Genomic DNA, 13,633 nt, shown 5'->3' with positions numbered 1-13,633 from the left:
GGAAGTTACATGGTACACCGAAGAAGGTGATCTCGGATAGGGGAACACAGTTTGTGTCCAAGTTCATGCAGGAAGTCTCGAAACGACTAGGAACCAAGTGGTCCATGTCAACAGCATATCACCCACAGACTGACGGACAAACAGAACGAGTCAATCAAGAAGTCGAACAGTACCTATGACTCTTCACATCCTACCGTCAGAATGATTGGGTTTCTTGGCTTCCAATTGCTGAATTCACACATAACAACTCAGTAACCGTCACTGGACACTCCCCATTCAAATGTGTCTACAGCTATAATCCCAAGTTTACGATTTCCCCTAATTCTTCCCACACGATTCCCCATGCCGACCAGAGAGTAGCTGAGATGAAGGAGGCACAGGAAGAGATGAAAGCAATGCTGGAAATAGTGAACGATCGAATGAAGCGCTTTTACGATCATAAAGTAAAAGATGCACCAGAATTCAAACCAGGTGACAAGGTATGGTTAGACGCAACAAACATCAAACAATGCCGTCCGAGCCAAACATTGTCTGACCGCTGTCTTGGACCATTCGAAATCGAAGAGAAGACTGGCAAGCTAAACTACAAGTTGAAACTCCCTGTTAAATATTGTGTCCACCCAGTTTTCCATGTATTGTTACTCACCCCACATCAAACCTCTCAACTTGTTGATTGCCCACCACTAAAGCGTCCACCGCCGGAGATTGTTGACCAAGTCCCAGAATATGAAGCAGAGCAAATATTGCAAAGCCGCCTATACAGGCGCAAGTTGCAGTATTTAGTAAAATGGAAAGGATATGCAGAAGCAGAAGCAACATGGCAGTCAGAAGAAGATGTGAAGAACGCGCTGCTCATAGTAGCCGATTTTTATGCAGAAAACCCCAATGCAGTTAAATCAGCGCGGATCTCCGCTTCAATTCTGACCACCCCTGATTTCCTCGAATGGAGACAGAAAAATATATGACCATCTTACATTCGTGAGGACGCTCATCCTAGAAAGGGGGTAATGTCACAAATCCCAAATATGAACCATTTTTCATTTCTCGGTTTTCCTTCGGCTACTTCCAGTACCCGAGCCAGTCACGTGACTCCTTGTCATATATCACCCGTTGCTTCTCCTGATTGGCTCCCCTACTCCATGGGCTAGAACAATCTCGCTTCCTAAAGAAGAACCGGTCAGATCTTGGGTTTCTATTTAGTAACCAGTCTTACTCATTCACTTATATATCATGATGTCATACTTAGTCATCTGCAGTATTGTACGGACTCTTTTCTCATTGGCTGATTTCTTTCAGACTCCTATTCAATGTTATGTATATAAGCAGGTTAGTTAGTGTAAGTACTCCTTAGACTTAACCTCTTCGTTTCCTACACTTGTAGTGACCTAGATGTTTACGCTCAATACCATCTTGTTCATTATCCTCTTGACCGAGTCCTAGTGGTTGTGTGCTCGCCTTCATCATTATTGGTGAACATTGGTCATAACAGTTCCATTCTGCTTGGGTTCTGCTTGTTCTGCTTGTTCCACTTGAGTTCCGCTAGTTCCGCTTGTTCCACATTTTTGCAGATCCTCATCCTACCTGTGGTAGGGTTGATTAGACAGAGATTAGCACTCCCCAGCAGCAATCCCCTTTAGGGTCGAGTGTGCTTGTTCTCAAGTGAGGCAGTAGGCAGCAAAGACCCAACTGTGTAGTAGATCGATTTCTCAGCTGCTGCACTTGTTGTACCCACACTGCTCAATCACTGATCCCACGCATACATATTGATATCCGCCCCGACTTATGTCTTCGCCTGTGTAAGTACTTACAAATTATATCCTTGGTACATAGCTTTACAACAAAGTTATCCTGATCACTGCCTCATACTTAGAAGTATATAACATATCCTGTACTTAGATATTTTCCCCAGTCTTAATATTACTTGTCTTCTTGCAGTTTCTACTTGTGAGAATTCTCAGTAGGACCTTGCCTCCTCCAGACACAAGTTTCATCTTGTTGTCACCTCCGACTCTCCGCTCCGACTTAGAGCCGTGCTCTAAGTCTTTTCCTTGCTTCTCCGCCCCTATCAAGTATTCCCCCTGCTCCTATCCACCCTCCGCACTATCCTCCGCCTTCTCCACTCTGCTCCTAGTCGGCCCGCCGCTAGTAGCATTTACCTCCTGATCATCAAAGCGGACCTAAGCGGTCTGCTCGTCCTACCATCAGACAATGTTGGACCCACTCCAAATTTGGGGCACATACTCAGCTAAGGGCACAGCGCAAGAGCTGAAGCCAAGCCCTGACCCCTCCACTTCTTGAGCTGGCACGGTACCTAACACCTGCACACAGACCAACTTCCCCACACTCGGGAGATGCAGCTTTAAATCTGATGCCAGGTCTTTATGGTTGATGTGGGAGTATCATTGTGGCACTATTTGGTGAGGTAGTGTATTTCTATTATTGATATAGGCCTTTGCCCAGCTCCACAGGCATTGTGTAAGGTATGCCCCTGTTATGATCAATGTTCACCAAATGGCAAAGGTTTCACACAACCACTAGGACTCATCAAAGTTTGGGAGAAAGAGATGATATTGAGAGGGAACATCTGAGTCTACACTGGGTAGGAACAAAGAGGTTAAGTCTAAGGAGTATTGACTATGACTACCCTAACTATATACATAACATTGAATCAGAGTTTATCTGAGTATGAAAGAAATCAACCAATGAGAAAAGAGTCATACAATACTGTGGATGACATAGCATGATGTCATGATATATAAGCGATGAGGTCATAACAGAGATTTAAGTGATTGGTAAGGCAATGGTTCTAGCCCTGGGCATAGGGGAATTGACTAGAGATGTGAAATGTGAAGGTGTGAAATGATAAGGAGTCATGTGACTGGTTTAGGTACTGGAGGTAGCCAAAGGAAAACCAAGGAATGAAAAATGGTTTGTGTTAGGAATTTGTGACATTACCCCCTTTCTAGGATGAGCATCCTTGCAAATGTATGATGGTCAAATATTTCTTTTTCGCCATTCAAGGAAATCAGGAGTTGTAAGAATTGAAGTGGAGATATGCACCAATTTAACTGCATTGGGGTTTTTTGCATAAAAGTCAGCTACAATGAGAGGTACATTCTTCACATCTTCTTCTGACTGCCATGTTGCTTCTTCTATTGAATATCCTTTCCACTTTACTAAATACTGCAACTTGTGTCTGTATAGTCATATTTGCAATATTTGTTCCACTTCATATTCTGGGACTTGATCAACAATCTCCGGTGGCAGATGTTTGAGAGGTGGACGATCAATGAGTTGAGACATTTGATGCACTGTGGGTTTTGGTTGCTACTGTGAGATCAGCATGATGTGGGGAATTCCCCCACTGTAGGTGTAAAACCCTGTCCTTTCTGCATCGTCTCACATCAGTTCTGCATATTCCGCATGTTCCGCATTTCCGGCGCATCATCCAATGGGTTCCACATTCCTGCACATCCTTTGGAACTCGCCCACACTATCTGATATTCCAGTGCATCATCAGACAACCTTCGCATGTCCTGTCCCCATCCTTCCAGGTTCATTGGTACACTGTATCTCTCTTCCCGTTGCTTCTAATGTTATCCAGATCACACTGACACATGCCCTTATGGCACGGACCCCTATTCCGGAGTATTGCACCCATGTGCACTGCCTGCCTTCACTTCCGCTTCCTGAGAAGTTTACTACCTGTACCTCAGTGTTCCTTGAAAATAATGTTCCCTATAAGTAGTGGTACTCAGGGCTTGGGTGTTTTTGATGGAATCCCATCTTTTACATTCAGACTTTTCTCCCACTTTTCCTTCACCTTACTAGAGGACCGCTTTGACTTATGCCCACTATCAATCCAACCTTGTGATATACTTCCTTTGACTTGATCCACAAGTTCTGATGAATCTGTATGTTCCGCATTGTATCTGTTTGAGTTCCGCTTGAGTTCCACTTGTTCTGCTTGTTCCACTTGAGTTCCGCTTGTTCCACATTTTTGCAGATCCTCATCCTACCTGCGGTAGGTTGATTAGGGTCGTTTAGACAGAGACTAGTACTCCCCAGTAGCAATCCCCTTTAGGGTCGAACACACTTGTTCCCAAGCGAGGCAGCAGGCAGCAAAGACCCAACTGTGTAGTAGATCAATTTCTTGCTGCTGCACTTGTTGTACCCACAGCGACTGCAGCTGATTCAAGTGCATTTGACCCTATAGGGGAAGCAGTGCAATGCAAACCACAAACAACAAGTTGTATTTTCCAACCTAATAGCCGATGTTGATGCTGATGCTGATGCCGACTCAGCCAAGCAAAGTTTGAGTGAAGAGAGAGCAAAGTGGAGCAGCTGTGCATAGTACAATGAGTGAGTGTTAAGAGAGTCAGCCGATGACTCAATGAGAAATCACACAAGAAATCATTCCAAGTGAGATTTTGCTAGAGAAACTACTAAGAACATGGGCAGAATATATAGTAAATGAGACTAAGTGATGAAGGCAAACTTTGGGTTGCTTAAGATGCCTCATGGATCGCTAAATACTTGTTTCTCTGTGTCCATGTAATAAGGTGTGAGGTGGGGCAATAAAAGGCCAATAAGCGGTCCGATTATGCGAATGGGGATGGAAAGCAATCAAAGTAAGAGATATATGTAGATGACAGGCCAATGACATGAGACAATGGACAGTGACCGATTGTGTGTGCAGATGATGTCCGACTTGGATTGATCATGACCGACTGGGCCGATTGTCGGCCAACATCAATGTGGAGCGGCAGTGTGGGAAGTGGGTTGGAGAGGATCGGAAAGATAGGGGATACTAGCTCAGTAGTGATCGGCTTCCTACAGTGCAGTGAGTAGTGAAACATGGAAGATTGGATGAATGTGATATTTACTAGGGAGTTTCAACTTGTAGTTTAGTTTGCCAATCTTCCCTTTGATTTTGAATGGTCCAAGATGGTGGTTGGACAATTTTTGGCTCAGACAACATTGTTTGATGTTTGTTGTGTCTAGCCATACCTTGTCGCCCTTCTTGAACTTTGGTGTGTCTTTCACCTTGTGATCATAAAAGCACTTCATCTGATCATTTGCTATTTCTAGTGTCGCCTTTGCCTCTTCTTGTGCTTCTTTCATTTCTGTTAGTCTCTGGTCAGCTTGGGGAACAGTGTTGGAGGAGTTGGGAGAGATTATGAACTTGGGATTATAGCCATAGAGACACTTGAATGGAGAACATCCAGTGACCATTATGGAGTTACTGTGTGTAAATTCTGCAATCAGAAGCCAAGATACCCAATCATTTTGATGGTAGGATGTGAAGAGTCTAAGATATTGTTCTACTTCTTGATTGACTCATTCAGTTTGTCCGTTGGTTTGTGGGTGATATGCAGTAGACATGGACCATTTGATCCCTAGTCTTTTGGAAACCTTCTGCATAAATCTCGACACAAATTGTGTTCCTCTATCAGAGATTGCTCTTTTAGGAGTTCCATGCAATTTCCATACATGTTTGAGAAACAAATCTGCAATGTCCTTGGAGTCAATGTCTTTGGTGGTTGGAATGAGATGAGCCTGTTTGGTGAAACAGTTGACTACTACAAAGATGCTGTCTTTGTCTTCAGATTTAGGAAGATCAGTAATAAGGTCACAGCTAATGAATTGCCATGGACCTTCAGGGAATTTTGTTTGGTTTCAAGGGTCCATGGGGTTTAGATGGTAATACCTTGGTTTGTTTGCATCAATTGCACCCTTCTATGTAATCATTGACCCATGTCACGAATTCCCAATACTGAACCATTTTTCATTTCTCGGTTTTCCTTCGGCTACTTCCAGTACCCGAGCCGGTCACATGACTTCCTCGTCATATATCACCTGTTGCTTCTCCGATTGGCTCCCCTACTCCACGGGCTAGAACAATCTCGCTTCCTAAAGAAGAACCGGTCGGATCTTGGGTTTCTATTTAGTAACCATCTTACTCATTCACTTATATATCATGATGTCATACTTAGTCATCCGCAGTATCATACTGACTCTTTTCTCATTGGCTGATTTCTTTCAGACTCCTATTCAATGTTATGTATGTATATAAGTAGGTTAGTTAGCGTAAGTGCTCCTTAGACTTAACCTCTTTGTTTCTACACTTGTGTAGGGCTTAGATGTTCACTGCTCAATCCTATCAGTTGATCATCATCATCCCTGACCGAGTCCTAGTGGTTGTGATCTGACCTTTACCATTCGGTGAACATTAGTCGTAACAACCCACTTCTGCATCTGAGGCCACCAATAATTATGGGAAACTAATTCAAGAGTCTTGGCATGTCCCATATGTCCTGCTGCAGGCAAGTTGTGGAAGATCTCTAGCACTGAGCAATGAATTTCTTTGTTGTTGGGAACATAAACCAATCCTCTGAACAAGGTAAGTCCATCCTCCATATTCCACTCTTCTAGTCCTCTTCTCAACTGTACAGGGACTTTCTTAAGGGTTTCAATAGTGTTTCGGACTTCCAGATCTAGGTTGGTACAGTTTTTGATATGCTTTAGTAGCAATTGTTCTCCTTCTATCAGAACTTGACCTTTTTTAGGGGCTTTGATTTGAAAAAACCCAGGTTTCAAAAGCACACGAATTGGAATTGTCATCTTCTACCCCTCCTCTGTGGTCTGGCCTCCTGGACAGAGCATCGGCAGTGTCATTAACCTTCCCTGGTTTGTGTTGCAGTGTAAATTTGTATTCTGCAAGGAATAAAGACCACCTTGCTTGTCTGTGAGTTAACTTCTGACTTGTTATGAAGTATTCAAGGTTCTTGTGATCCATCCAAATTTCCACCAGATGTGGTGTTCCCTGAACATAATGCCTCCACTCTTTGAGTCTGCGAATAATAGCCAAAAGTTCCTTGTCATGAATATCATAGTTGCACTCTGTGTCATTCATAGATTTACTGAAAAAAGCAACAGGGTACCATTATCCATCTTCTTTGAACTGAGAAAGGACACCACCAGTGGCATAATCAGATGCATTTGTTTCTATTTTTTGTTTCTTTTTGGCATCTGGCATTACCAAAACTGGTGCAGAGGTGAAATTGTCTTTAAGAGTCTGAAAAGCTTTCTCTTGTTTGTCCATCCATTCCCATGGTACATCTTTGCAGATGAGATCATTCATGGGTTTGGCAATGTTTGAGAATCCAAGAATGAAACAATGATAAAAGTTCACAAATCCCATGAATTGTTGAATGTCTTTAACACAAGTAGGTGTGGGCCAGTCTTGTATGCCCTCCAATAGTCCATGATGGGTCTAAGTTTTTTGTCTTTTTTGGCAACTGTTAAGGTCGTGCTCAAGGGAGAGGTTACTCAAAGGGCTTTGGCTTCAGCTCGTGTGCTGCGCCCCTTACCTGAGTACGTGCCCTTAATTTCCGAGGGGCAGAGGGGAAGTCTGATGGAAGTCCGGGGAGTTCTGGAGGTCAGACATCGGGGGAGTTCGGTGGAACTCCGGAAGACTATGAGAGAACAGAGTAAGGCTACTACAGACAAGTCCAGAGTAGAAACAGAACGTTTAGACTACCCTAAGGTAGAGCCGGAGACTTAGTCCTAAGGTTTAACCCCTAAGACTCAGAGGTAGACAAGAGATGAGACTCAAGTCCAGAGAAGCAGGAATGAGCAGAACTAAGATGATATTTGAACTAAGGAGTTCCAGAGTAATACAGGAGTTTATATACTGTAGGTATCATGTAAGTAAATCAGTCAGCAAAGTAAGGGCTATGTACGAAGCATGTGGAAAGTCTATTAGTAAGTGTATAACAGATCAAAGCAGTGAAGTCGGAGATGAAGTAAAACTGGACGGATCAGTAAGCATAGCGGAAAGGACATAACCTGGTAGCTGAAGCAATAACTATTCTAAAAGGAGATAAGGGTGAGTCCGGAGATGAGGGCGGAGTGCCGGGTGAAATAACAGGACAGAGAACTGGACTTCAGTGGAGGAGATCCGGAATTCCAGATCTGGAGGTACGGGATATGACAGCAACAAAGAAGAAAGGAGCTGCTACTGGAGATTCTGAATCTCTCAGTCGTCCTAAATCATATTCTTGTTTGAGCCACATCTCACAAGCTTTGTGTTCTGTGGGAGAAAGGGGATATGCTTTTGCATTTGGAGGAAGATCATTGGGATCTTTGAGGTCTATCTTGTGATTCCATTTCTTAGATTCTGGGAATTTAGTAGACTCTTCTTTGGAGAAGACCTTGAGATAGTCATGGAGCCATTCTGGGACCATCTCTTCTATGGGTTTCTTTTCCTTTTTCTTTTCCTCTTGTTGAGCTAACTCTGATGCAACAGAGCTTTTGTATCTGATCCGCACATTGCTTGGTGAATCCTCATCTTCAACTTCCTCAATCTCAACCTTATTTATAGCCTTAGGCATAGGCTCTTCTATGGTGATCTCATCCTCATTGTCCTCCATAGGTAGTAACTCAGGAATTGCAGAAGCTATAGTCTTTTGCTTCTTTGCCTTAGTCTTCTTAGCACTTAACTGGGCAGCGGTCTAGGGCAACCTTGCCTGCATTCCAGTCAATGCTAGGGTTGTGGTATTGTAGCCAATCTATTCCAATGATAACATCATTGGTTCCTAGATCTGTGATCAGAAAGGCCACTTCTTCCTCATAATCCCCTATTCTGAGTTTCAAATCTGTGTAGCTTTTGATTGGTCCAGCAGAATTTTTAGTTCCATCGATATTGCGGACCAGCAGTGCTTGCAACAGCTACTTGGTTTTGACTTGATTTTTTTCTACAAACCTTTCACTGAGAAAGAGGTTTGTTGCTCCACAGTCTACTAAAGCATTGATGTCTGCTTTCCTATGTTTTCCTTCCAATGTAACTGGCAAGTAGAAATGCTCCTGTTTATTCCCAGAACAAACTTCTGATACTTCTGTAAACATGATAGCTGAGTCACTAAGAATGGAAAAATGATTGTTCTGGTCTAAGTTTGCAGTCAACTTCGACCCTTCTAAAAACCCTTATTCTTTTCTGGGTTATACATTGAATCTGAGATATCTGAGTATGAAACAAATCAGCCAATGAGAAAAGAGTCATATGATAACTGCAGGATGACATAGTATGACATCATGATATATAAGCGATGAGATCATAGATGGAGATTAAGTGATAGGAAGAGAGATCATTCTAGCCCATGGAGTAGGGAATCCAATTGGAGATATGACAGGTGATATGTGAAGAGGTGAAACTGTGACAGGCAGCATAGTCACATGACCAGTTTGGGAACAAGAAGTAACTGGAGGAAAGCCAAGAAACAAAAAATGGTTCATATTGGGAATTCGTGACATTACCCCCTTTTTAGGATGAGCATCCTTGTGAATATAGGATGGTCAGGATGTTTTTTTGTCGCCATTCTAAGAAACCGGGTGTTTGAAGAATTGGAATGATAGAACTAGCGATTCAATGTGATTTTGGGGTGTCAGGATGTGTGGCATAAAATTTGCTGACTAATCTGAGGGAGTTCTTCAGATTTTCTTCTTTTTCCCATGTTGCCTCTTCCAATGGATATCCTTTCCATTTTATCAAGTATTGCAGTTTCCATCACCATATTCGGCTGTATATTACTGCTTGTCACTGAATCCCCAATATGAATCATTTTTCATTTCTCAGTTTTCCTCCAGCTATTTCTAGTTCCCAAACTGGTCACGTGACTTTGCTTCCTGTCACATCTTCACCTCTTCACATATCACCCATTGTATCTCTGATTGGCTTCCCTACTCCACAGGCTAGAACGATCTCTCTTCCTATTTGATTAATCTCTGTCTATGACCTCATTGCTTATATATCACGATGTCATGCTCAGTCATCTGCAGTATCATATGATTCTTTCTCATTGGCTGATTTCTTTCATACTCAGATATCTCCTCTTCAATGATATGTATATAAGTAGGTTAGTTAGCATAAGTACTCCTTAGACTTAACCTCTTCATTCTCTACACTTGTAGCAGGTATTACCACTTGACCATCTTCCCACCGAAACTGTTCCAGCTGGCATGCCTCCCTACCTCGCAATTTGCTATGAACATTTTCTCTCCACAGGACCATCAGAGGCGCTTGCAGTGGTGTTGGGATGATGTATGGGCCAGTGATGTTGGCCAGCACCTTAAGTGCAACACCAACTGGTTGAGCTCGGATGGATACCACTTTGGGATTTGGGAGGTGGCTGGCAAGAAGCCTCGATTGACCATGAAAACGCTGCAAACAGTCAGCGGAGGCTGTCATATCCTGTACCTCCAGATCCTGGAATTCTGGATCTACTTCATTAAAAGTCCAGTCCTCCGTCTTGCTATTCCGCCCGGCGCTCTGCCTTCATCTCCTCACTCACCCCTAACTCCTTTTAGATTAGCTATTGCTCCGGTTACCGGTTATGTCCTATTCTGCTATGCTTACTAATCCATCCATTCTTACTTCATTTCCGACTTCACTGCTTTGATCTGTTACACTTAGTAATAGACTTTCCACATGCTTCATACATAGCCCTTACCTTTGCTGACTGATTTACTTACATGATACCTACAGTATATAAACCCCTGTAATACTCTGGAACTCCTTAGTTTGAATATCATCTTAGTTCTGCTCATTCCTGCAATCTCCGGACTTGAGTCTCACCTCTTGTCCACCTCCAAGTATTAGGGGTTAAACCTTAGGACTAATCCTCTGGCTTTACCTTAGGGTAGTCTAACCTCTGTACTGTTTCTACTCCGGATTTCCGTAGTAGCCTTACTCCGTCCTCACATAGTCTTCCAGAGTTCCACCGAACTCCACTGACTTCTGTCCTCCAGAATTCCCCGGACTTCCGTCGGACTTCCCCTCTGTCCCCCGGAAATTAAGGGCATGTACTCAGGTAAGGGGCACAGTGCACGAGCTGAAGCCAAAGCCCTTTGAGTAACTTCTCCCTTAAGCACAACCTTAACAGAGGCACAGAAAGCCATAGATGCCTTACTATTTTACGTGCAGTCTTTTGTTGCACCCAAGATAGGCACAGCGTTCAAGCAGCATGCTCCAAATCATTGGACGGCAATGCTTAAGTAAGTCGTTTGATATCTGACAGGGCTCGATGTATTGATTGATTGATTTTTCTCTCACTAGGGCGCATGCTCGTGTTCAGAAACGTTTAAGACGTAGCATTCTGGAACATCCCATCACAGGTATGGGAGGGCCATTTTTTGCCCTTGCCGTGAAAGAATCCAGTTCTGGCTTAATACACATTGATTGGAATGATAATTGTGCAATCTACGCATATATTTTTGCAGTTGGAGACTGGGAGGGTGGCAAATTTTGTATCCCACAGTTGGGAATCAAAATTCCAGTCCAACCAGGTCAAGTGTGCTATGAACTGTTCAGCCAAGGTGACATAGTCCAGATTAGGATTGTATCCCCGCTGCGAAGGCTTAGACGTTCATGCTCAATCTTATCCTGTTATCCTCATCAACTGTGACCAGTGGTTGTGTGCTTGCCTTTACCATTCGGTGAACACTGGTCATAACACTGCTTCTACTTCATATTCTTCTCCAGTATGAATTTCAGGGGATGGACATAGTGGGGCAACTCGAGGTGTTAGTGTGGAAGTTTTGTGCAGAGTGAGCAATCCCACATGAAACACTGGATGGATCTGATATGATTGGGGTAATTTTATCTGGTAGTTTAGCTTGCCTATTCACTCGAGTATTTTGAAGGGGCCAAGGTGGTGATCCAACAACTTCTAACTTGGACGCCGCTGTTTGATATCCTTGGTGTCTAACCAGACCTTCTGTCCAACTTCCAAAACAGGTGCATCTTTTACTCCATGATCATAGAAGTGTTTCATTCAATCATTTGCTATTTCTAGTGTTGCCTTTGCTTCTTTCTGTGCTTCTTTCATCTTGGCTACTCTCTCATTGGCTTGAAGAACAATATTAGAGGAATTAGGAGAAATGATGAATTCAGGGTTATAGCTGTAGAGGGTTTTGAAAGGAGAATGTCCAGTAGTTGTGATGGAATTATTGTGTGTAAATTCTGCAATGGGAAGCCACAATACCCAGTCATTTTGACAATAAGATGTGAAGAGTCAAAGATATTGTTCTACTTCTTGATTGACTCATTCAGTTTGTCCGTCTGTTTGAAGGTGATACACTGTTGACATGGACCACTTGGTTCCTAGTCTTTTCAAGACTTCTTGTATAAAATTTGACACAAATTGTGTTCCCCTATCAGAAATCACCTTCTTCGGTGTTCTGTGCAACTTCCACACATGTTTGAGAAATAAGTCCCCAATTCCCTTGGAATTAATGTCCTTGGTGGTAGGAGCAAGATGTGCTTGCTTCATGAAACGATCAACAACTACTAGAATACCATCCTTGCCTTGGGAAATGGGTAGATCGGTGATAAGATCACAGCTAATGGCTTGCCATGGACCTTCTGGGATTTTGTTTGGCTTCAAGGGTCTGTGGGGTTTAGATGGTAACACCTTTGTTTGTTTGCATTGATCGCATCTATCTATGTAGTCATTGACCCATTTCTGCATCTGAGGCCACCGATAATTGCAGGAAACTAATTCAAGAGTTTTGGCACATCCTATATGTCCTGCTGTAGGCGAGTCATGGAAGATCTCTAGCACCGAGTGATGTATTTCTTTGTTGTTGGGAATGTAAACCAATCCTCTGAATAGAATGAGTCCATCCTCTGTATTCCACTCTTCTAGTCCTTTTCTCAACTGTACAGGGGCTTTCTTGAGAGTTTCAATAGCATTTCAGACTTCTGGATCTAGGTTGGTGCAATTTCTGATGCATTTCAACAGTGTTTATCTAGTGGTATGTTAGCTCCATGGGGTAACAGGAAAATGATAGACATACATCTCAGACTCTATGAAAGATCTGAGATGTTTGGTCAATGCGACTCATTTCTTTATAGTAGGGTTAGCATAGATAAGCAAATTGGTGTAACATAGGAATAGACTTTGGAATATTGACGAGCCTCGGCCGACATCATCGTGTCACCTCATCGTATTAGCTAGTTGCGCTCGCATAGTCTCACTTTCATCTTTCCGGTCCATTCTCCGACTCTCCCATTTCACCAGACTTCAACATGACCTTCTCCACAAAAGACAACATCGGATAAAAACTCATAGCATGAGTCACTCCTTTATGAAGTCACTCACAATCTGCGATCTTCGAGCTTCGCCCCAATCATATTTTACATGGAGTCACAATTTTGGTGAGCTTTCTCCGCGTTTGTATTGAGGTTTGAATTCAGATGATAGTAAGTTTGTTGAACCGTTATATACAAATTGCTCTGATCCCGTGACGTTTCCGTTTGATTTGTTGTATGTAGTAATTTCATGTCGAAAGGTATTCCTCGTCGCCCACTTCAGAAGTACTTCGTTTAGATGCTCGGGGAGCTACTCGCTAACGAAAGAACAGGAGTGAACAGAGAGTGACTAGTCTGGACTGACCTTTCTGCCATGATGTATCCTTGTTACACAGCCTAGCAGTGGTTTTAACCCATCGAGGTCAGCCCATAGCTCATTCATTGCGTGGAATTAACCAGCGCCTTGTCCACAGGCAATGCCAACCAATTGACAATGTATCATCCATGATTACTGCATACGGCTTAGGTATCGAAATATCA

The sequence above is a fragment of the Suillus paluster genome (genome assembly GCF_016628075.1).
Source record: "Suillus paluster strain FC165 chromosome Unknown EDB91scaffold_3, whole genome shotgun sequence".
Taxonomy (NCBI): domain Eukaryota; kingdom Fungi; phylum Basidiomycota; class Agaricomycetes; order Boletales; family Suillaceae; genus Suillus; species Suillus paluster.
The sequence above is the reverse complement of the archived record's forward strand: the minus strand, read 5'-3'. Positions refer to the sequence as shown.